The sequence below is a fragment of the Cetorhinus maximus genome, chromosome 4, assembly GCF_964194155.1.
Source record: "Cetorhinus maximus chromosome 4, sCetMax3.hap1.1, whole genome shotgun sequence".
NCBI classification, from domain to species: domain Eukaryota; kingdom Metazoa; phylum Chordata; class Chondrichthyes; order Lamniformes; family Cetorhinidae; genus Cetorhinus; species Cetorhinus maximus.
The window spans coordinates 69644334-69667339 of record NC_135882.1 but is presented as its reverse complement, the minus strand read 5'-3'; positions in this window follow the sequence as shown (position 1 = coordinate 69667339).

The following is a 23006-nucleotide window of genomic DNA, read 5'->3' as shown; positions in this document are numbered from 1 at the left end:
TCCATCTGTTACTGTGTTCAGGTACACTCTCCAGGCAGCTCCCCACCCCCCACCTCAGTAAAAATTGAGTCTGCACTAATTTAGGAACCAGTCCTGCATACATTCTACATTCTCCAAGTTGTCCACACTCACCTTTATTCTAGTGTGTCATGCACTCGTTAGAAATACCCAATAACGTTGTCCTCCTACTCTTGCCTATCATCACATCTCTCTCTCTCTATTTTGTCTCCACTGTTTGTTGACCAGTAAAGCAAAGAAAGGTTTAGACAAAAGCAAATTACTGTGGATGCTGGAAACCTGAAATAAAAATATAAAATGCTGGAAATATTCAGCAGGCCAGGCAACATCTGTGGAGTGAGAAAACTTAACATTTCAGGTCGACCTTTCATCAGACCTGGGAAAGTTAGAGATGCAATAGCTTTTAAGCAAATGGAAGTGGGAAAGGGTAGAAAAGGAACAAAACAGAAAGTCGGTGAAAGGATGGAAATCAGGTGAGATTGAATGACAAAAGAGTTGTTTGTATGGGTCGTCAAAGGGAGAGGTAATGGGACAAGTAAGGAAACAAGAGGCGTGTCTGGAGGATGAAAAAAAAACAAGAGTAAATCTGAAACCTGCAAAGAGAAAGGAAACAAAATGGGGGCAGAGAATACAATCTGAAACTGTTGAACTCAGTGTGAAGGATGTAAGGCAGTGAAGTTCCTCATTGAAAGATGAGGTGCTGTTCCTCAAGCTTGTGTTAAGCTTCAGTGCAACACTAGCAGACAAAGGACAGAGCAAGGTGAAGAATTAAAATGACAGGAAAATGGAAGCTTGTGGTCATGCTTGCAAATGAAATGGAGGTATTCTACAAAGCGGTTATCCAGCCTGTGGGCAGAATCGTCTGGCACCATTGGCGGCGGGCATCATGGACGGCGGTGGGTGGGGGGGGGTGGATTCCTAATGAGGGACAGAAATTGGTTTCACGCTGGTGTGAAATCACAGCGGGATCATTTGATGGTGGCCGCCATGGCAGAACACGAATCCTGCTGGAGCTCGGCGTGAACATGATTTGCATTCCGCTAATGGGGGGCAAAGTAAGGCCTGACTAGAATCGTCCCCTCACATCCAATTTACCATTGCACCGGCAGGAAAACACGCTGACCCAGAACACGTCTGGACTTATCTTTAGGGCCTTGCTCAGATTGCAGACATCAGAGGAGAAGAAGATGCTGGCGCCCTATAGCTACCGGACACTGGAGGAACATGTGCATCGCATGCTGGGTGGATTCTCATGGACAAGGCTCCACCGTGAAGCAGCTCTCGGAAGGTGGAAGGTCTCCATTGATTCTTCGGGCCCTGCTGCGGTACATCATGGTCTTGGCCATGGCCTGCTACAGATAATCAATGAGTGGGTGGAGAGGAAGGTCCAGCTGTGAGTGGGAGAGGAAAGTGTACCAGGGGAGGGCGAGTGAGTTTGGGAGAAAGGGGGACAAACGTGTCCGGGGGAAGTGAGGTTTGGCAGTGGGGTGGGGGGGAATGAAGGTGTCCGAGGCAGGGGGGAGATGCTGGAGGGACACAAAGGTGTCGGAGGGGTGAGTTTGGGAGGGGGAAGGAGGGTGTCCGGGGGGAGGAGGGAGCATGGGGGGTGTGATGAAGGAGAATGCTGTAAGTGGGGAGATAGACGTAAGGGGGAAGGAAGGTGTAGGGGTGGAAGTTCAGAGAGGGGAGTATGTCTGGGGATAGGAAGGGTTCCAATAGGGGAAGATGTCCAGGAAAGGAGGGGGTAAGGGTGAAGGAGGGTGCAAGGGGGGCGACGTATAGGTGACCGTGCAAGGGAGGGGTCTGTTGAGTCAATGACTGCCTCTTGGGGAGCGAACTGAGGGTGGGTGCAGCACGAGGGAATGCTGATTGTGAGAGGGGCCAGAGGGAGCCGGTAGGGTGGGAGGGTGAGTATGCGTCGGTAATGGGAGAAGGGGTGGCGAGAGTGGTTGGTGGGCACATGGGACTATGGCTAGGTAATGGAGTGGCTAGGTTGGTGGGCACACCCAGTGGATGGGTAATGAATGTGGCCAGGTATGGAGTGGGAGTCTGGGAAGGATTATTTAAACAAGTTCCTGCTGATCCACACCCTCCATTTGTTACGGTGTTCAGGTGCACTCTGACAGACAGGGACCATGGAGATGGGAAGAAGGAGTTCGGGGAGGTCAATGTGGATGGGGTAAGGTTATCCAGGATGCAGGGAATGCACACTTCACCTGGGTCGGAATGGCCCCAGATTTGCACTAAGTGCAGTAGCAGACGGGTAAAAGGACATTTTATGGATGCAATGGTGGCTTTTTGTACCAGATCAGCCCAATCCCACCTTATTGATCATGCATTCCTGGGAAATACGCCATTTTGATGATGGGCGGGCTCTCATTCGCCCGCCACACCATCACATTGCTGCTTCACCACTCCGGGCGCCATATTTAAAGTGCAGCCGCATGAACACCATTCAGTGCTTCCAGCCCAGGACTTTGCACAGAAGACAGGATGTCCCCAAAAGGTAAGAAAATTACAGCCCGCCCCCACACAGTTTAATGACGTGTCCCTCGAGCAACGCTTGGATGCAGTAGGTGCCTGCCGTGATGTCCTCGCCCCTGCTCTGGCCACATGAGGGGCAGCTGCATCACCAATCCAGCATGGGAGATGGTGGCAGTGGCGGTCAGCGCCAGTGCCTTGCTAAAGAGGACAGCCATCCAGTGCTGCTACTTGGATGGTCTCAGATGAATGGTCTCATCTGTTCTGCCAGGGTAAGTCACTCTTCTCATCACTCTCAACTCACACACTCACAGACCCATCATCACACATCCACAGGGATCTCACACCTCAAGGGACGACACCACTAACTCTCACACACACCCTCCCTCTCCAACAGGCTCATATCCTCTGCAGCTCACATCCTCATCCCGTCCATGGCTCCACTCACCACACAAACATTCCATTCAGTGTCCTGTTCACACTGTCTCCATCTGTTTACATGCAGGAGAAGCCTGCTCACATCAGCAGGGAAAGATCCCAGACCAGGGGTGAAGTGGCCCACATTAGGCCCCTCACTCACTTTGAGGAGCATGCCATCGCGCTGACTGGTGAGGATATGGACTGTGCCTGTGGTGACGGTGAGGTCAGTGGCGAACACTCTCATGGTATCCTGCACCACATCATCCCTCCCTCAAAGCAACTGTGAGTGCTCTCTCTCCTGCTTTTGACTCTGCTGCCATGCACTAATTATCTCTACTTTGGTTCACAGGGAGCTCTGCCAAGTGACCGACACCCTCAGCCAGCCAGGCCCTCAGCTCCATCTAGGTCCTCACCTGCAGCCAAGAGGACTCCTCCATTGAAGAGCTGGAAATAAGTAGCCTGGAAGATCCATCACAGTGTATACCCACACCCTCCTCCAGCGCAGAAACACACACCTCAGTGGGGCCTGGATCTAGAGCAGGCTTGGGTTCACAATCTGGTGCTCACCACACAGATACGTGTCCGCAGCAGGAGGAGGCAGGTTCAGCCAAGCTCCCTGACACTCGGAGGACAGCTGGGGAATAAACATCGGTAAGGTCCGAGTCTGATGCTGAACCTCTGGGTTAGGCCTTCCAGCTCATCCTGGAGAGTCAGCAGAAAGCGGGGAACAACACACAGAGCTGTTGGAAGCCTTCAACAGAGTGGCTTATGAGTCGGAGGAGTCCGTCCACCTGCTCTCTGATGAAGAGACCCTGGTCCAGCAGAATGCGGAGATGCACATAGACCTACACTCCATTGTGGGAGCCATGGGTGTGTTCCTGCAATGGCAACGTGAGAGGGAGACGGGCACTTCAACATCCCTCCAGGTGCTCCTTCCCCTCAAGGAGTCAGACCACAGACCTTGGGCATCCAAAGAGAGAAAGAGCAACAGCTGGACACCTCTGGTTCATCCACTCAGGGATCTCAGACGCTGTCCACTCTCGAGTCCCCTTTGCCCGTGAACCCATAAATCTCACCCTTTCTCACCGCAGAGGGAGCAACCGGCCCACGAGTGATTCTGAAGGGAGTGTGTGGCGGGGCATTTCGGAGCTTTGTGCAAGCACTCTCCCATGTACGCAGATCCTTCCCGTATCACACTCACCTCAATGTCCTGAGCATTTTCAATGCTGCCTGCTGGGGTTCACTTCCAGTTGTCTATCTGAGCTGACCTGCATCTCCACCCACCCACTGATCATACTCCCATGCAGCATCTGATCTCGCCCACCATGACTCTCGTTTCACTTTCGATTTGGACAGCGTGGTGGTAATTCGGTTTTACTTTCGCTCCCCTGTCCTTTATCCTCCCCCAGTCACCCATTTCCTTTCCCCCATCACAGTTGACACCCCGGCATCATCTTTCGCCACCTTTCCCTGACCTACTAGCCACAACCCTTTTTCCTTCGGGGCTTTCCAGGTGAACATGCACGTTTTCTTCCTTCCCGAAAATCCTACCCCCATCCCCATCCCCGTTCACCTCGCCGACCTCCTCCTTCCTACCCCCAGGGTCCCTGTCTGCCTCCGAGTCCCCACCAATCACCCTCGCTGTCCCTTCTACAGCTACCGTCGAACCCTCACCCTCCCACCCGACTGCCTCACTCTGCCCTCAGTCATTGTCATCATTCCCTCATACCAGGCCTACCCTCAGTTTGCTCTCCAGGTGGCAGTCATGGAGGCATCAGGCCCCTCCCTTGCACGTTCACCTGGACATCCCCTCTCTGGATCCCCTTCCTCCCTCCAGTCCCCTTCCCCCAACCCTGGAATCCCTTCCCCCCTCAGGACCCCTTTCCCCCCCAGAACCCCTTCCTGCTTTCGGACATCCACCCCCAGGAATCCCTTCCCCCACTTAATCCTCCCACCTCCCCGGACACCCCCCGCCACTTAGTCCTGCCCCCTTCCGACTCCTTCAGATACCCTTACTTCTTCCACCACCCTTAGTCCTTCCCCCCTTCCGACTCCTTCCACCAACCTTACCTTTTCCTCCAGCCTCACTTCTACCTCCGCCTTTACTCCTTCCTCTTTCCTAACTCCTTCCTCCACCCTTATGTCATCCTCCACCCTTACTCCCTCCCCTCTCTGCACTCCAACCTCTCCCCGCAATCCCTCCCCACTCTGCACTCCTTCCCCCCTCTGAACTCCTTCCCTTACACCTTCCACGCTCTTACACCTACCTCCCTAGTTGCCATCTTCTCCCCTGTTACTGCCTCCTCCCCCGTATTCGCTCCCCCTCCCAATCTCACCCCCTCTGACAGCTTTATTCCTCCTCCCAGCCTCAACCCCCAAAACTTTAATTCCCCCCTCCCAGTCCCACCCCCTCAACACCCTCACTCCCTCCCTCCCAACCCCACCCCCCTGACGCCTTCATTCCCCCTTCCAACCTCACCCAATCCTGGCACTTTCACTTCCCCCTCCCAACCTTATCCCCTCATACCTTGTGCCCCCCTCCCAACCTCACCACCCCCACCCCCACCCCCACCCCGACACCTTAATTTCCCACCCTACCAAACTCACCACCACAATACCTCTTCCTGTGCCAGTCAATCTTAGACCTTCCTCTCTGACCCCCTTGCCCATCACCCATTGTGAGCAAGGCCCTGGCAGTAAGTCCTGATTTCTGCACGTCACACTTGTCAAGGTGTGTTCTGCACTGGCGCATTTTCCCACCGATAATGGTCAGAAGATACAACGTGGGGGGTTGAGTCCGGTGGGCTGGCTTCATAATGATATGCAGATGTATTACAATGAGGTTCCCAATGTCCGATGGTGAGGAACGTGGCCCGTCATCGATGGGCTGAGTGGACAATCTCAAACTGGTTTCACGATGTTGTGAAACCGATTTTTGGCCTTCTCGCTATATTGTCCGCTCACAGAACATGCCTGTCACCAGTAGGCATGGACAATTCCGCCCAATGCATTAATTAATTCGATAGAAGAAGTATTACACCCACGACAGTTGTGAACGGTTTAGTGATCCCAGAGGACAAATGGACAGTTCACACAGAGTGTGTTGATCTCAGTAGCTTGTAATGGCAGCATTCTGCTCTCTAGTCGAGGTGTTGGGAAACTCTTCCCTCAGTCTTCCTCCTCCTCTTCTTCCTCTTCCATCTGAAGAAGGCAGCTGCCTGATGAGCACTGCCACCTCAAAGACCCCTGGTCCCAGTCCCTGAGCACTTGTTAATATACCTTTTTCTGGGGGCTGATGGTTTACCCAGTGTCAATCATCAATTCAAACCTTTCCAATCAATGGATATAGAACAGGTACCCAAAATGTCAGGGTGATTACCTCCTCCCCTGTTCATCACCCTGCTCGAGGTCAGCCTTTTAGTTTACATCATGCTGAGGGTCATTTCCTGACCCTTTCTAAACGCTTGCATAGATAAGGGGGATACACAAGATGCCATCCTACCAACTTAGGGATGTCAACATGGCTGCCTGAACTAAGTGACCCTGATATTTCCAGGAATTGTTTAGACATTGGAGTATTTAGAAATTGCCTTTACAGAGAGCGAATCAATGCTGTTTAGCTAATCTCAAGAAAGTTCTGTACTACACAGAAAATATGAGTTTTTTAAAGATCCCAATTTCTTACAGGCCTCCTTCCTGGAGATAGGTTTGTGGAGTCAGGAACTTTCCTGACTCAGACCTCCTGTCTCCTTCATGAAAATCTAGCCCTGTTTCTTTCCTTTACTTTTCTGAGATTATTTCCTCATTTCTGTTTCAACTAGGCCTCTGCTTCTAATCCAATAGCTTAATTAGTCATATTTATTATCTCCTTCCTCGTATAAAACAGATCTCCCCAACCCCAACTTTGACTTTCCTCACTTCCTGCCGTAGCAGTTCAAATCCTCCCATTGACGGGTACACCCAGAAGAATTTTAACCCCACAAAATGGGCAGGTCTGGGTCGGGTGGGGGGTGGGTTTAAGTTTTAAAAGTCTGAACTCCAACCCCAACCCACCTCCGACTTGCCCACTTCAGTTTTCATGATGGGCTGGAGGTGCAGGCAAGCAGCCTATTCTCAGGAGACAGGTTACCATTTGAACTATTATAATAAGGTTGCATACCTCATTTTTATTCACCATTTGAAATGTAACCCTGGCTGACTGCATTTCCCAGGCCTCAGAAAATCTGCCAGTTAAATCAAGATGGGAACTCCTGGATCAGGAAGCAAATGTCTTTGCACTTAACCTGCCTGGTCAACTCACCCCATGATCATACACTCTCTCTGACCCTATCCATTCCCCCCAATCTCTCCCCAGTAGGTCACCAATCTTACTCTCTATCAAGGCCTCCAGTCTCTCCATGAAGCCTATGACCTCCCTCACTCTGGCCTCCAATCTATCAGGCCTTCAACGTTTGAAACCATTAACGCACCCCCCTCCCCCCACACCGCCCTCAACCCTCCACTCTGGGTTAGCACCCTCCAGAACCTGGATTCGGAGTTCCATAGATCCCAAGGCCAGAATCCACCCACTCTCAAAATTGCATCCCCCAACCCCCAATTCCCAGGGTTGGCTGCCATCCCCTCCCCTCCGGAATCAGACACACACCATCCCTTAACCCCGTTGGCTGGGGTGCAGACCTCCCTGGTTCTGCAGCTTCCTCCAGACTGTGGTCAGCCTGACTTGAAGCTAAGCCTGTCAATCAGGTTAGCTTTCAGGCAGGGAACCTCGCAGTCATGCCTAATGCAGGCCATGGAGTTTCAGCGTGCAGAGAAAGCCCAACATTTGGGTTTCCTCTGCTCCACTGAACCCCCTTGCTTCAGCGGCTCAGTAAACTTAAAACTTACCCCCAGTTGTGTGCTGCCAAAAACATTTTCATTTCAGTCCAATGGGGTGTAATTAAATTGTGTCTTGCTGAGCTGAATTACAAATTTGGTTGTCTAAATAAAATAGAAATGCTAGTAAAATAGTATTTATCCCTAAGTGTAATTCTACTCGATAGTTGTTAATTTTAACAATCTGCTGATGGCAGAATATCTACTCTTTGTCATAGCCTCCCTACTAAACCTAAGTTGCTTCATGTATTGCTCCTTTATGATGGCACAATTATTGACTTGCTTATAGTAGAGCTATAGTGCTTGAGGTTGTATTCACTGTGAGCTGTGCAGCCTCTATGCCCTTGCCATTCAATTGCAATATACAAATACTAATAGGACTATATTCTTTTTGTTTGACAAAAAAAATCTGTGCTATTCACTTTTGTCACTGCTGTTGCGATATCTGAAATATTTCTGCAATTCAGCTCCCTAACCCCAGGTATCCTGGAATTGGGAGTTTGTGTGGGGGAGGGGGGCAGGGGGTTGGGAATGTAGAAATGTGAGGCTTGGGGGGTGGGGGTGGGGTTATATATATTCACTTTTTGATTTCTCTATTGCTGTTGAAGAATACAATGTGACTTCACCATTATTGGCCTGAGCAAGTAAATCCTTCTTCATCACCACATTTTACTTTAATGCTGGATGATCTACTTTGGAGAGGCAGGAAGGAATCCACTGAACAGTACTGAATCAATGTTTTTATTTTCTTAATTATCAGTGGAAGTTATATCCCTTAATGACTACCCTATGAAAAACCAGATAGTTCCGGAGTCAGTGGAAAGGGCAGTGTGTATGTATAATGGGCAGCCAATCCACAACCAATAGTTTCCTGTTCAAAACCAAAGTAAAAATTACCCCCCAACACATTTAGAAATAAGCCCTGGAATCTGCCCCTCACCCAACCAGTGTTTTTTAAAAACAGCCATTAATTTTAAACTCACGCAAGCTGAGGTGATATCAGGTTGTGATTTACAGGTTGCCAAGCAACAGAATGTACAGCTGGTGACACTTGTGCTGCCCATTCCATTTGTTGACAATGTGGATGTAGATGGTTTCCAGCAGTTTGAATTATGCTTCTCATGCCATTGTTACTGATATGGTCTAGGGTTTATAATGTTCACCGTATTGTAGTTCGGACAGTCATCTGATATATAAGTTAATTATTTTAATAAGCGACTAAAACGTTTGCAGTCATTGCATGTGTTATCTTGCAAACACTGAAGACTAACCTACTATTTAGCCCTTTACCTTTGCTCTATGCAACACAGTGTATAATATAGTTCAGTTTCTGTATAATTATGGTGATGGATGGTTAATTGAGTCACTCTATGGTACTATATGTGATACTTTTGACCTGAGCATTGCTGGCCAGATTAAAGTATCACACTTCCTAAAAGAGCATTGCATCGCAAGTTCTGGACAAGATCAGGAGGGTTATCTGGGGTGTAGTGAATTTATTTTGTTTCATGATGCATTTACTTTATCAAAACTAACAGAATGGCAATTAGTTCTTGTGACAAAAATTATTTTGGCTGTTTTGCTGTTAGCAAAATGTTAGCAAATCTTATTTTAACCAGTTTAGGTGTTTAATTGGGGTGCATCTAAACAGCAGCAAATTTATGTTGCTGTGTTATACAATTGGCTGATCTGAAATTCACATAAAGATAAGTATTATCACAAGTGAACTGACTAATTCAGTGAAGTGAATTTTAATTAGTTCATGATGGAACACATCACATGCAGCCAGTCATTCATTGTTCTGTTTATACAATTTATTTAAAATATATAATTTGTTTGAGTAGTTTACTTATTTCAAGTACATTGATTAATCTTAATTGAGAGTATAAGAAACACAGAGGACATTTAGTATTAATTGTTAACTTGGAAAATTTGCTTTTCTTCTCCGGACTGTCAGAGAAATGCTATAAAGAAGATTATATTATACATTAAACAAATAGAGTCAAATCAATCCCAAATCTGAGGCAACCCTTTTCCTGTGTGCATAGTATCTCCTATTAGGCTGCACTTAGGCTAAATGCAACCACATCTGCCTTTGAATGACCAAGGGACCCCATGTAACCTATTATTGGATTCCACATCTGCCCAAAAATGTTTCCTTGATGATTTCAAACTTGAATGCTTTTGTCTGTTATTTAATATCGTAAACTGGCTGAACTAATTTTCCCCACAATCACTGATAAGTACCACTAAAATATGCCACACTGAGAGCCATGAAAGACTGGAACACATGTAGCACTGATTAAATACATGTCAAAAGAAATGATCAACGAAAAACCAAGGACATGCAAAAATTAAAGGAGCATGGTGAAATAAAAATGGGAATGCAAGGCGAAAATTAAAGGTGAACAGCAACCCAAGAATAAATACCAATCACTGCAAGAAATCACAAATTATTTTTATGCCAAGGTGCTAATTAAAGATAAAGGTCCAAAATTCCAGCCAAGGTGGGAGAGCAAGCGACTGCCTCAGGTGCTGGAAATTGGGATGTAATCTGCTTCTGTTAGAATTCCCACATTTCTCTTCTACCACCTCATATCCCACATCCAACTGCCCTTGTAGATATTTTCCAATGAGTGAGGAATGAGGGCAATTCTGTTCTCCCATTCCCACCATCACTGGCACCCCTGCTCCCCCACCCCCCCAAACCTTTCACATCAGGTGGTCATATCTGGGAAATTCTTGGGCTATTCTGGAAATACTGCTGAGTATGTCCTCAAATAATCGCAGCAGATCCCTCATCTGCTTTGCCTAAGTCGTAACCTGGTGGGCCGAGACCAAGTTGTTTATAGATCCTGCCAGATTTCAATTTCTGTAAAGGGCACATAATCTGCCCCACCAGATTACTGTCCAGGTGGTGAATGTGAAAGTCTATCCCAAGATATGAGTTTTCCCAAAACTTTAATAGACAAATCTGTTTATTAACCTTAGAATCACAGCAGCACAAACATTGAATATACATATATTTAGTAGATAAGGTTAACTGCGGAAATAAATCAAAGGTTACAGAGCAAGAGTGGTTACGTCACAGCAATTCAGCATTAACTGTTTGCTGATTAAAAACCTACAGCAGAAATCAGTGCCTGAGATAGATATAAATTGGTAAGATTAATTTAGGATTAGATTCCCAGATAGCTGACAAAGTAACAGCATTGGTAGTCAGTCTACTGAGCAGATTGCTTGTATTTAGCAATGTTGCCAGAATTAATATAACTTCATCATAGGCTGAGATGTAAACATTAGTTGCTTCACCCTCCTCTGGGAGAATGATGCTAGCATGCTAACATAATGAACATTTATCACTAGAGGTGTTATTCATTCCTCCTGAATCACATGATCCTGAATAAATTCACTTCCATGCTGGTAGCTGTACCTGAAATAACTGGCTCAAATTTCACCTCCTTTTACATAAGGGAAAATCTGTAAAACATTTTTATATCTGTCTGGTTTTTGATTGGTGTAGCTGTACAGTTTTAACTTCGATATTGTTTCCTGTTCTGCCAAAAATGCACTTCTTGCTTTTACAAAGACATTTTTTTACCTATACTAGATAAGTTACTCCTACACCATCTACTACAAAACCAGCTACAAGAACAACAAAAATAACTGGAACTAAACTAAGAATTAGGAACTGACGACTTCAGCGGAAAAAACAAGGTCTTATATCTTTTTAATTTCCGAAGAAACTGTCCCATTCTATTGACCAATCTGCACTAGAAGAATCCAGACGTTCTGGTGTCAGCCTCTTCATGCAGCCCTATTGTAGCTCAAATCAATGAAGCACTAGTACCTAGACATGCCAGGTCATTTGCATAGTTCCTACCTCCCCAGCATTTGCTCACTAAAGGCTCCACAAAGGCCTCAAGATAGGGCACAACATATTTATATCCCCTTGCCAAGCCATCTTCAGGCCTACAACCTTGCTGGCTTGTTTTCAATTCCACACACCATTGTTACTAAATGGTTAATTAGTTCAGTGCACAGTGTATTGGGCATGGAAGTGCTATCAGTTGGCCTGGAGGGACTGTTGGGGGTGGGTGGAGGGGCATGGGTTGCATGGATTGTATGAGTGGCCATTGTTGGTGGGTGGAGGGGCATGGGTTGGCATGGAGGGTATAAGGGGCCATTTAAGAACATAAGAACCTAAGAAATAGGAACAAGAGTAGACTATTCGGCCCCTTGAGCCTGCTCTGCCATTCAATAAGATCATAGCTGATCTTCTTTTATTTTGCTTTCCACATTCCGATAACCTTTGATTCCCTTGCCTAACAAGAATCTATCTACCTCTGCCTTAAAAATATTCAATGATCCCACCTCCACCACATTCTGAGACAGAGAATTCCAAAGTCGTACAACCTTCTGAGAGAAAAAAAACTCATTTCTATCCTAAAAGGGTGACCCCTAATTTTAAAACAGAGCCCCCTAGTCCTGGACTCACCCACAAGAAGAAACATCCTTTCAACGTCCACCTTGTCAAGACCATTCAGGACCTTGTATACTTCATTCAAATCACCCCTCACTCTTCTAAACTCCAGTGGAAACAAGCCCAGTCTCACCAACCTTTCCTCATAAGACAACCCACTCATTCTAGTAAGCCTCCTTTGAACTACCTCCAATGCATTTACATGCTTCCTTAAATAAGTAGGCCAAAATTGCACACAGTATTCGAGTTGCGGTCTCATCAATGCCCTGTATAACTGAAGCATAACATCCTTACTTTTATGTTCAATCCCTCTCATAATAAAGGATAGCATTCCATTAGCCTTCTTAATTACTTGCTGTACCTGCATACTAACTTTTTGTGACTCATGTACTAGTACACCTAGATCCCCCTGCATCTCAGAATTATGCAGCCATTTGAGATGTTCGGAGGGGCATGTGTTGGCCTGGAGGGAATTTGGGGCATGGGCTGACTGGAGGGCATGGGTTGACACAGAAGATATGAAGCACCATTAGGGGGTGGATAGAGATGCATGCGATGGCATGAGTTGGCATGATATGGGGCATGGGGACTGGGTGGGAGGTTAAGGCTACGTGAGAGGTGAAGGCTAGAAGGCCTAAGACTGAATAAAATAACTGGGATGAGGTCCCAGAGAACTGAGTCGGCATTTTAAACAGACTGCATCAGCGCTCTTCACCCCCTGTGACCACCTCCAAGCTGTTTCTGGGGGCAGCAGGCCCCTGGAACAAAAACCACGCCTTTCCAGGCACTTTTTCCTGAGGCGGGTGCACCGAGCCAGGGAATTTCCTGACTCCCACTAGCTGCCTCTAACATGAAAATCCAGCTCAACATTTTAGGTTGTGACCTTTTGTCAGAACTGGGAATTGGAAACGTAATAGGTTCTAATGAGGTGAAATTGGGGAGGGTGAGGGAAAGAAAAACAAAAGGGAAAACCTGTGATTGGGCAGAAGACGGGAGACATTAAATGGCAAAAGAATTGGTGGGAGTAGCCAAAAGGTGTGATAATGGGACAAGTAAAGAAACAAAAGATGGGTCCAGAGGAGGTGTGAATGGAACATTTCTGTCCCAAAGCAAAAATGAGAAAGACAAGGTTAAGACTGAAACCTGCAAAGAAAATGAAATGAAACGGAGGAGCAGAGTTTACAGTCTAAAGTTGTTGAACTCAATGTTGAATCCAGAAGGCTGTAAAGTGCCTACATGGATTCTGTTCCCCATGCTTTCACTGAGCTTCACAGGAACATTACAGTAAGCTGAGGACAGGGTGTCAATGTGAGAGCAAGGTAGCGAATTAAAATGACAGGCTATCGGAAGTGCAGGGGTCATGATTACAGATTGAAAGGAGGTGTTCCACAAAGAGGTCACCCAATCTCCCCAGTGTACAGACGATCACATTGTGAGCAGCAAATGCAGTGTGCTACAATGAAAGAAATACAAGTAAATAATTGCTTCTCATGGAAGGATTGTTTACAGCCTTGAACAGTGAGAAGAGAAGAGGTAAAAGGAAAGGAGTTACATCTCCTGAACTTACATGGAATGGTGCAGCGAAGGGGACCGGGTGTTGGGATTGATAGAGTAGTGGACCAAGGTGTTCCATAGGGAATGGTTTCTTTGGAATGCTAAGAGGGCAGGGGAAGATGTGTTTGGTGGTGGCATCATACTGGAGGTGGTAAAAATGGCAGAAGATGATCTGTTGAATATGTAGGCTGTTGGGATGGAAATTGACGACAAGGGGAACTCTATTATGGTTCTACGATGGAGGGGAAGGGGTGAGAGCAGAAGTGCAGGGATTGGGTTGGACATGGTTGGGAGTCCTGTCAACCATGCTGGGGAGAGAGGGGAGGAGTCCTTAGTTGAGAATAAAGGATGACATATCAGAGGTGCTGGTATGGAAGGTTGCATCATCAGAATAGATGAGACAGAGATGGAGAAACTGGGGGAATGGAATGGGATCCCTACAAGGTGCAGGGTGTGAGGAAGTATAATCGAGGTAGTTGTGGGAGTCAATGGGCTTATAGTGAATATTAGTATATAATCTGTCCCCAGAAATGGAGACAGCGAAGCCAAGGAAAGGCAGTGAAGAGATAGACCATGTGAGGGTGAGAGAAGGGTGGAAATTGGAAGCAAAGTTGATGAAATTTTCCAATTCAGGGCCAGAGCAAGAACAGTGCCGATACAGTCATCAATGTACTGGAAAAGAGTTGAGAGAGGAGTCCTGAGTAAGAATGGGACAAGGACTGTTCTCACACACCAGAAAAAGACAGGCATAGCTAGGACCCAGGCATAGGGTACCCATAGCAATACCTTTTATATGGAGGAAGTGAGATGAGCTAAAAGAGAAGCTGTTCAATGAGAGAACAAATTTGGCCAGGCAGAGGAGGGTGGTGGTTCATGGAAACTGGTTGGACCTCCATTCAATGAAGAAGCAGAGAGTTATCAGGCCTGATGTGGATGTAGTTGTAGAGGGATTGGGCATCCATGGCTAAGAGGAGATGGTTAAAGCCAGGAAACTGGAAACTTAATGTGATCGAAGGCATCGGAAGAGTCATGGATGTTATTGGGGAGAGACTGGAAAACAGGAAAAAAAATAATCAATATAGGAAGAAATCAGTTCAGTGAGGTAGGAGCAGGCTGAAATGATGGGTCTACCATAACAGTCCTGTTTGTGAATCTTGGGGAGGAGGTAGAAGAGGACTGTTGGGGGTTGGTGTCTATGAGGTTGGAGGTCGTGGAGGGGAAATGAGGTCAATGACAGCCTAGAAACAATAGTTTGATGTTCGGTGATGGGGAGGAAAGGACAAGTGTCAGAGAGTTGGCATGCAGCCTCTGATAGGTAGAAGCTGGTACACCATGCAACAGCCAGTTGTACCCTTGTCAGCAGATTTGATAACAATGTTAGGTAGGACCTGAGAGAATGGAGTGCAGCAAGTTCAGAGTGAGACAATTTGGAGTGGCGAGGGGAGCAGAGAAATTGAGTCGACAGATGTCACACTGGCTGTTTTCAATGAAAAGATCAAGAGAGAGTAAGAAGCCAGAGGGAGGGGTCCAGGTGAAATAAGAACACTGCAGACAGGTGAAGGGGTCTAAGGGGTTGTGGGGAGGACTCTTAGCCAAAGAAATAGACACAGAGGTGAAGGCAACAGAAGAAGAGCTCAACAATGTACAGAGCTCAAAATTCATTTGGGGGGTTGTGTAAGCGGATAAAGCTGAGTCTTTTCCAAAGGACAGATCATTCAACATCAGCGAGGGGAAGGTCGGAGGGTTTCATGAATACATGATGAGAGATGAGGTTAGAAGAAGGGATGTGCTCAGAGAGAAGTGAAAGGGAAAAGGAGCTGCCGGGGTGTTGCTGCCCATGAACTTACGATTCTTAACACCTGAAAGAAAGAAGTTTTTTTGTTAAAGAAGTACCATAGAAGACTTTCCATAGAAGTGTCAAATGAGATGAAAGATGAAATGAAAGTGCGGGGCAGGACAGCTTTGAAATAGAGTGAGACGGTGCTGCTGAAGGGAGAGCTCGATGTGGCAGTGCATGGCACCCAGTGTGGATCTCAGGATGTGGTGAGAACAGTGGTTCAAGGAGTGTTGAATATCTTGGAAATATCTGTAATTGTGGGTAGATCCAAATCAAAGGACTTTAAGGATCGTCATTGTTGTGATGTAGAAAACATGACAACTAATTTGTGCACATTGAGGTCTCACAAAGCAATGAAATGAATGATCAGTTTTTAGTGATGGACTATTTAAAGGATAAATATTGGACATGACAGCAGGAGAATACCACTGCTCTTCATAAAATAGTACTGCAGGTTCAATTGGTTCCATCTGCAAGAGCAGACAGGGCTTTGATTTAAATTCTCATCTAAAAGATGACACCTATAATAATGCAGCACTGCCTCAGTTCTGTACTGAAATGTGCTCAGTGCTCTGAATTTTCAGCTTCATAATTCAGTGATGAACATCCTACAACTGAACTAAGCATTACTTGTCTCTAAATATTGCATCTAGTGCACTAATAAAATCGTAACTGATCAATCTGCTAAATTAATGTATTAAAAAGAGTAAAACCAGTCCAAAGTTCATAGAATAGAATCATAGAAAGTTTACGGCACAGAAGGGGTCTGCTTGGCCCATCGTGTCTGCACCAGCCAATAAAATGAGCCACCAGCCTAATCCAGCATTTGGTTCATAGCCCTGTAGGTTATAGCACTTCAGGTGCACATCCAGGCACCTTTTAAATGAGATGAGGTTTTCTGCCTCTACCACCCTTTCAGTCAGTGAGATCCAGACCCTTACCACCCTCTGGGTGAAGAAGTTTTTCTTCATCTCTGCTCTAATCCTTCTATCAATTACTTTAAATCAATGCCCCCTGGTCATTGACCTCTCAGCTGAGGTAAATAAGTACTTCCCATCCACTCTATCCAAACTCCTCACAATTTTGCACATCTCAATCAAATCTCCCCTCAGCCTCCTCTATGCCAAGGAGAACAATCCCAGCCTATCCAATCTTTCCTCATAGCTGCAATTTTTCAGTCTTGGCAATATGTCGTAAAACTGTTTTGTACCCTCTCTAAGGCAATTGCATCATTTCTGTAATGAGGTGACCAGAACCAGTACTCAAGTTGCGGCCTAACTAAAGTTTTATATAATTTCTACATAACCTCCGTGCTCTTATATTCTATGTCTCAGCTAATAAAGGAAAGGATTCCATTTGCCTTCTTAACTACCTAATCAACTTGCCCTGCTACCTTCAGGGATCTATGGACCTTCACTCCAAGGTCCTTCACTTCCTCTTAACCTCTCAGTAAGCTCTCATTTATTGTTCATTCCTTTACCTTATTTGACCTCCCAAATGCATCACCTCACACTTCTCTGGGTTGAATTCCATTTGCCACTTTTCTGCCCACTTGATCAGTCCATTGATATCTTCCTGCAGTCTGCAGCTGTCCTCCTCACTATTTTTGAGTCATCTGCAAACTTCTTGATCATTTCCCCTACATTTACATCCAAATCATTAATATATACCACAAAAAGCAGGGGACTTAGTACTGGGCCCTGTGGAACCCCACTGGAAACAGCCTTCCAGTCACAAAAACACCCATCAACAATTGCTTGTATCCAGCTTGCTACATTCTACTGGACTTTTTTTAAACCAGTCTACCATGTTTGACCTTGTCAAAAGTCTTTCTAAAATCCATGTAAACCACATCAACTACACTACCCTGATCAATCCTCCTTGTTACTTTCTCAAAAAATTCGGTCAAATTAGTCAGACATGATCTTCCCTTAACAAATCCATGTTGACTCTCCTTGATTAATCTGTGCCTTTCTAAGTGACAGTTTATCCTGTCTCAGAATTGATTGCAATAATTTGCTCACTGACAAACTTAGACTAACTGGCCCTTTGCTTTTCTTTGACTTCCACCTAACTGCAGGAGTCAGGAATTTACAAGCAGCTGCTACATTAAAAAAAACTTGCCTTGCAAATAATGCCTAATTTGCTTCAATAAGCAGTATTTAGGCCACTTGTTTAAAATATTACTAGAGCAATGGCCTTAAAGGAACAGATCAAGTTAATTGTAGCCTCATCTTAGCAGCTAAGTCATAATTAAGGTCTTAGATTGTCAATGAGCCATATATCAGGTTATCAAGCTGTTATACATTATTTAGTTGATCTGCTGTTGCATTGTTCATGCCTAAAGGGAAAACAAAGTGAAATTTTTCTATATCGATCTCTTTACTTGAGTTTCCAGCCTGAGTTTTCCTTTTCCTACTACTATTGGCTTGGGCAGGACTTCCACTTACTGCTCTAACTCAGCTATAGCTCCAGCCTAGCTTCCTTCACAGAATCACAGAGCTATTACAGCAGCAAAGGAGGCCATTCGGCCCATTGTGTCTGTGCCAACTCTCCGAATGAGCAAATCATCTCGTGCCATACTCCTGCCTTCTCCCTGTAACCCTACACATTGTTCTTTTTCAAATAACAGCCTAATTCCCTTTTGAATGCCTGGATTGAACCTGCCTCCACCATACTCTCAGGTAGTGCATTCCAGACCTTAACCACTCGTTACATGCAAAAGCAGTTTCTTTTGCCAATTATTTTATATATGTGCCCTCTCGTTCTCGGTGATGATTCTTTCATGATTGGGAACAGTTTCTCCCTCTCTACTCTGTGCAGACCCCTCATGATTTTGAATACTTCTATCAAAACTCCTCTCCGCCTGCTCTTCTCCAAGCAAAACAGTCCTAACTTCTCCAAATTATCTTCATAACTGAAGTTCCTGATCCCTGTTATTCTATGAGATCATGGCTGATCTGTACCTCAACTCCCCTTACCTGCCTATACTCCACATCCCTTGATCCTCCTTGCCTTATAAAAATCCATACATTTCTATGTTGAAAACAACTCAGCACGTAGTCTTTTGGGAAGTTCCAGGTTTCCTCCACCCTTTGTGAAAAGTTTCATTTGCAAATGGCTAGAGCTAATTTTAAAATTATGCCTCCTTGATCTGCAACTCCTTCATCATTTAAATGCCTTGATTAGATTGCCCTTCAACCTTCTGATTGCAAAGGATTCCAAACCAGGATTATTTAGATCATTTAACCCTTTAAGCCCTGGTATCGTTCTAACGAAGCTGCCCCGTACCCCTTCCGAGGTTAGCGCATATTTCCTGAGGTCATGGCCATTACATTGTTGAGATTCCTGCCAGCAACCAGGCAGTTGTGCAGTGTGGTCTTCAAATCAGCATAAGAATAGTTGGAATGCCATCTTAAAGGGACTGAGGAGCACTGAGACTACAGCAGATCTTTAACTAAATGCCTTGGCTAAAGCCAATCTCCATTGCAATTCCTTTCCAGAGTGATCCAATGATCCCCTAAGAAGACCTCATGCTAGTTCGTTAAATAAAGAGTAATGTGCTAATTCACTTTATTACAATGTATTCCAAGTTCATTCATTTTGGCAGTAGAGAATAATAGTTTTGCAGAAGAAAGCTTTTGCAGATCATAAAATTGACAGGCCGTGAACTGAGGTGCAACATGCACACAGCCTGGGCGATAGTCGGAGGGAAGCCCAGATAAACCAACAGGCACCTTTAACCTCCAGAACTCCAATTCAAGATCCCGGGGAAAGTGCAAAGGAAAGTTGTTACACTGATTCATAGAAAAATGTGGGCTGGTTTATGGCTAAGGATAGTGCCTACATTTAGAATTATTTATTTTGCATTTGAGTTTACGATTATAATTTACAGTTTATAGTCAGTAGCTTGAAATGCACTTGGCTGTGGAAGGAAGCTGCAACATTTTTGATCAAATTGAATGGTTGGTCTATTATCTGCAAATGGTAGTTTTTAGCAAAGAATAACCCACATGGTTGCTCAGTTTTGTGCAGTTTACTTCCTACTGATTAATAGGTGTTTCTATGTCTAGTTTCTGACAGTTGATTGATTCATATTTACCAAAACAACATGGGTAACTTCACTGAAGTTGATTATTTAAGGCAATCATAATTTTTCATATGGACATGTGCGGTCCGATTTTCATGTTTGGCAAGGCCGGTAAGCTGGCAATGGCAGATTGGTGTACGTTATAGCTCCATTTTATTGAAACAAATGCAAAGCAAAATCAGGCAGAGCATATAATGAGTATTCAATCTACAGCCACCAGTTTATCAACTGCGCTGAATGTGAAAATCACATGATGTCTTTGAGTTATGAAGATTTTGGGTGTGACGGGTTAAGTTGTGATGGGTCCTGGTGTTTCGAGTTGATGCATGATGGGTTGAGATGTGATGCTTTGAGGGATAAAGGGTTCAGGTGTGATGGGTTGTGGTGAGCTGAGGTGGGATATGTTGTGATTGGTTGTGATGGGTTGAGATGTAATTTGTTGAGGTGGGATGTGTTTGATTGGTTGGGCTGTGACTGGCTATGATGAGTTGCAACTGATCAAGGTGTGAAGGGTTGAGCCATAATGGTTTCAGATGTGATTGGTCATGATTAGTTGAGGTGTGATGGGTTGAAATTGGCTGAGGTGCGATGTGCAGAGAGGTGAAAGGTTTAGGGCTGAGAGGTTCTGGTGTGATGGTTTGTGGTATGATAGGTTGAGGTGTGATGTGCTGTGATTGGTTGTGATGTGTTAAGGTGTAATTGGTTAAACCATCATGGTTTCAGATGTGATGGGTTGTGATGGGTTCAGGTGTGATAGATCATAATTGAGGCAGGATGGGTTGTGATTGGCTGAGATGTGATAGGCTGAGGTGTGGTGGCTTGTGATGGTTTAGGGTGTAATTGGTCAAAATGTGATTGATTGAGGTATGATTGGTTGTAATGTTTTGAGGTGTGAAGCTGGTGATAGGTTGAGGTGTTAAGAAATATGTGGTTTCAAATTTGCTGTGTTGTGATTAGTTGAACTCTGATAGATTGAGGTGTAGATGTTGTGATGGGTTGAGGTGCAATGAGTTGATTTGAATGATTTCAGATATGAATTCTGATGATTTGGAGTGTAATGGATAAAGTCTGATGGGTTGTTTCATTTGGTGGGGGGGGTGATTTCTTGAGGTGTGAAGGGTTATGATAGGTTGAGGTGTTTTGAGTTGATGGGTGATGTGTTGATCTGTGGTGGGCTGAAGAGTGATGTGTTTAAACTGTGATGGATTGAGGTCTGATGGATTGAGTTGTGATGGATTGCATGTACTAGTTTATGATGGATTACAATGGGCCAAGGCTTGATGGGTTGAGGTGTAAGGGTTTATGATGTGTTATGATGGGTTGAGGTGTGATGTTTTGTGATGGGTTCTTATAGTTTGAGGCATGATTTTTTGAGGCATGATGGATTGTGAATGGTTGAGGAGTTTTGGGTTTATGTGTGATGGGATGGGGTGTGATGTTTCAAAGTGTGGTGCATTGAAGTATATGGCTTAAGTTGTGAAAGGTTGTGATCAGTTAAGAGGTGATGGTTTGAGGTATGATGTGTTGAAATGTGATGATTCTGAATGGTTCAAGTGTGATGTTGGGATGCACTGTGAGTGGTTATCATGCATTGAGATGTGTCTTGAGCTGTGAAGTGGTTGATGTGTTGTGGGTTAAGTTTGATAGTTTGAAATGTGATAGAATGAGGTATGATGATTTCTGATCTGTTGTGATTGTTTGTGATGGATAATGTATGTTGGGTTGAGCTGCAATCGATTGTGCCATGTTAGTTTGTGGTAGTTTTAATGAGTTGGTCTGTAATGGCTTGAAACCTGTTTGAGGTGTGATAGGTTCTGATGGGTTGTGAGAGGTTGGACTGTGATGGGCTGAGGAGTCATAGTTCGAGGTGTGATGAATTAGCATGGGTTGATCTTTGCTGTGTTGTGATGGGTTGTGATGATTTGAGCTATGATGGATTGAGATGTGATTGGATGTGATGAAGTGTGATGCATTAATGTGTAGCATGGCATGTTGGGAAGTGATTGATTGAAATGTGCTGAGTTCTGATTAGTTGAGATGCGATGGGTGGAGCAATGGTTGACATGTCTTGGATATGATAATGTCTGATTACTTGAGCTGTGATGGATTGAAATGCTACGGCTGTGATGTGTTAATATGTGGCTGGGTGGGTTGAACTGTGATGGGTGGAGATGTGATGGTTTGAGTTATGATGGACGTAGTGGGTTGTTCCATGATGGGTTGAGCAGTGATGGATTTGAGGTGTGCTGGGTTGAGCTTTGATATATTGTGATGGGACACATGTGATGTTAGATGCATTGTGATATTTTGACTTGTGATATGTTGTGATAGGTTGAGGTTTGATGGGAATGGATTAGATGAGTTTTGATGGGTTGTGATGGGTTAACGTGTGAAGGGTTGAGGTGCAATTGGTTCCAATGGTTTGAGTGTGATGCGTTGAGCTGTGATGGATTTTGATGCATTGGCCTGTGATAGTTTGAGATGTGATTTGTTTGAAAGATTGAGATGTGATAAGTTGTGACGGGTTATTATTTGATTTAGTTAACCTGTGATGCTTTGAGATATAATGTGTTGTGAAAGATTGTGATGTGTTTGAGGTACTGGGTGGTGGGCTGCGATGGGTGGTGGGCTGCGATGGGTGGTGGGCTGCGATGGGTGGTGGGCTGCGATGGGTGGTGGGCTGCGATGGGTGGTGGGCTGCGATGGGTGGTGGGCTGCGATGGGTGGTGGGCTGCGATGGGTGGTGGGCTGCGATGTGATGCTGTTGAGTGATACCGGTGTAATATGACATTGTGAAGTTTGATGTGAAACTTTGTTGACATTTCTTCATGGCCCATTTTGTTTTATTTCCTATTCTTCCTCCCCATCCTTTACCATGAATTATTCCTCCATCAAGGGGGTAAATTACCTTATTGTTTCCGGCTCTTGTCCACATTTAAATGGCTTCCCCAAAGTTTCCTCATGATTCTGGAAGCATTTAGCAATCTGTTCATTTGTTGCCACGATTTACATAAAGCTGCCTGAGAACTAGTGGCACTGTGGATGGGAGTTTATTTTATTTACCCAGCTAATACACCCAGGGTGTGTTGCAATGATACCAGTGAGGAGCAACACCTGTCAACATCAGCTGTTAAAAGCAGAAGTGAGAAACTTCTGACATAGAAGGGACTTAAGGTATTTAAAAAGAGATTTATGCGGGTAGTTTTTCTATTTTACTTTCATTTACCTACTTATTGGAGAATCAGAACATC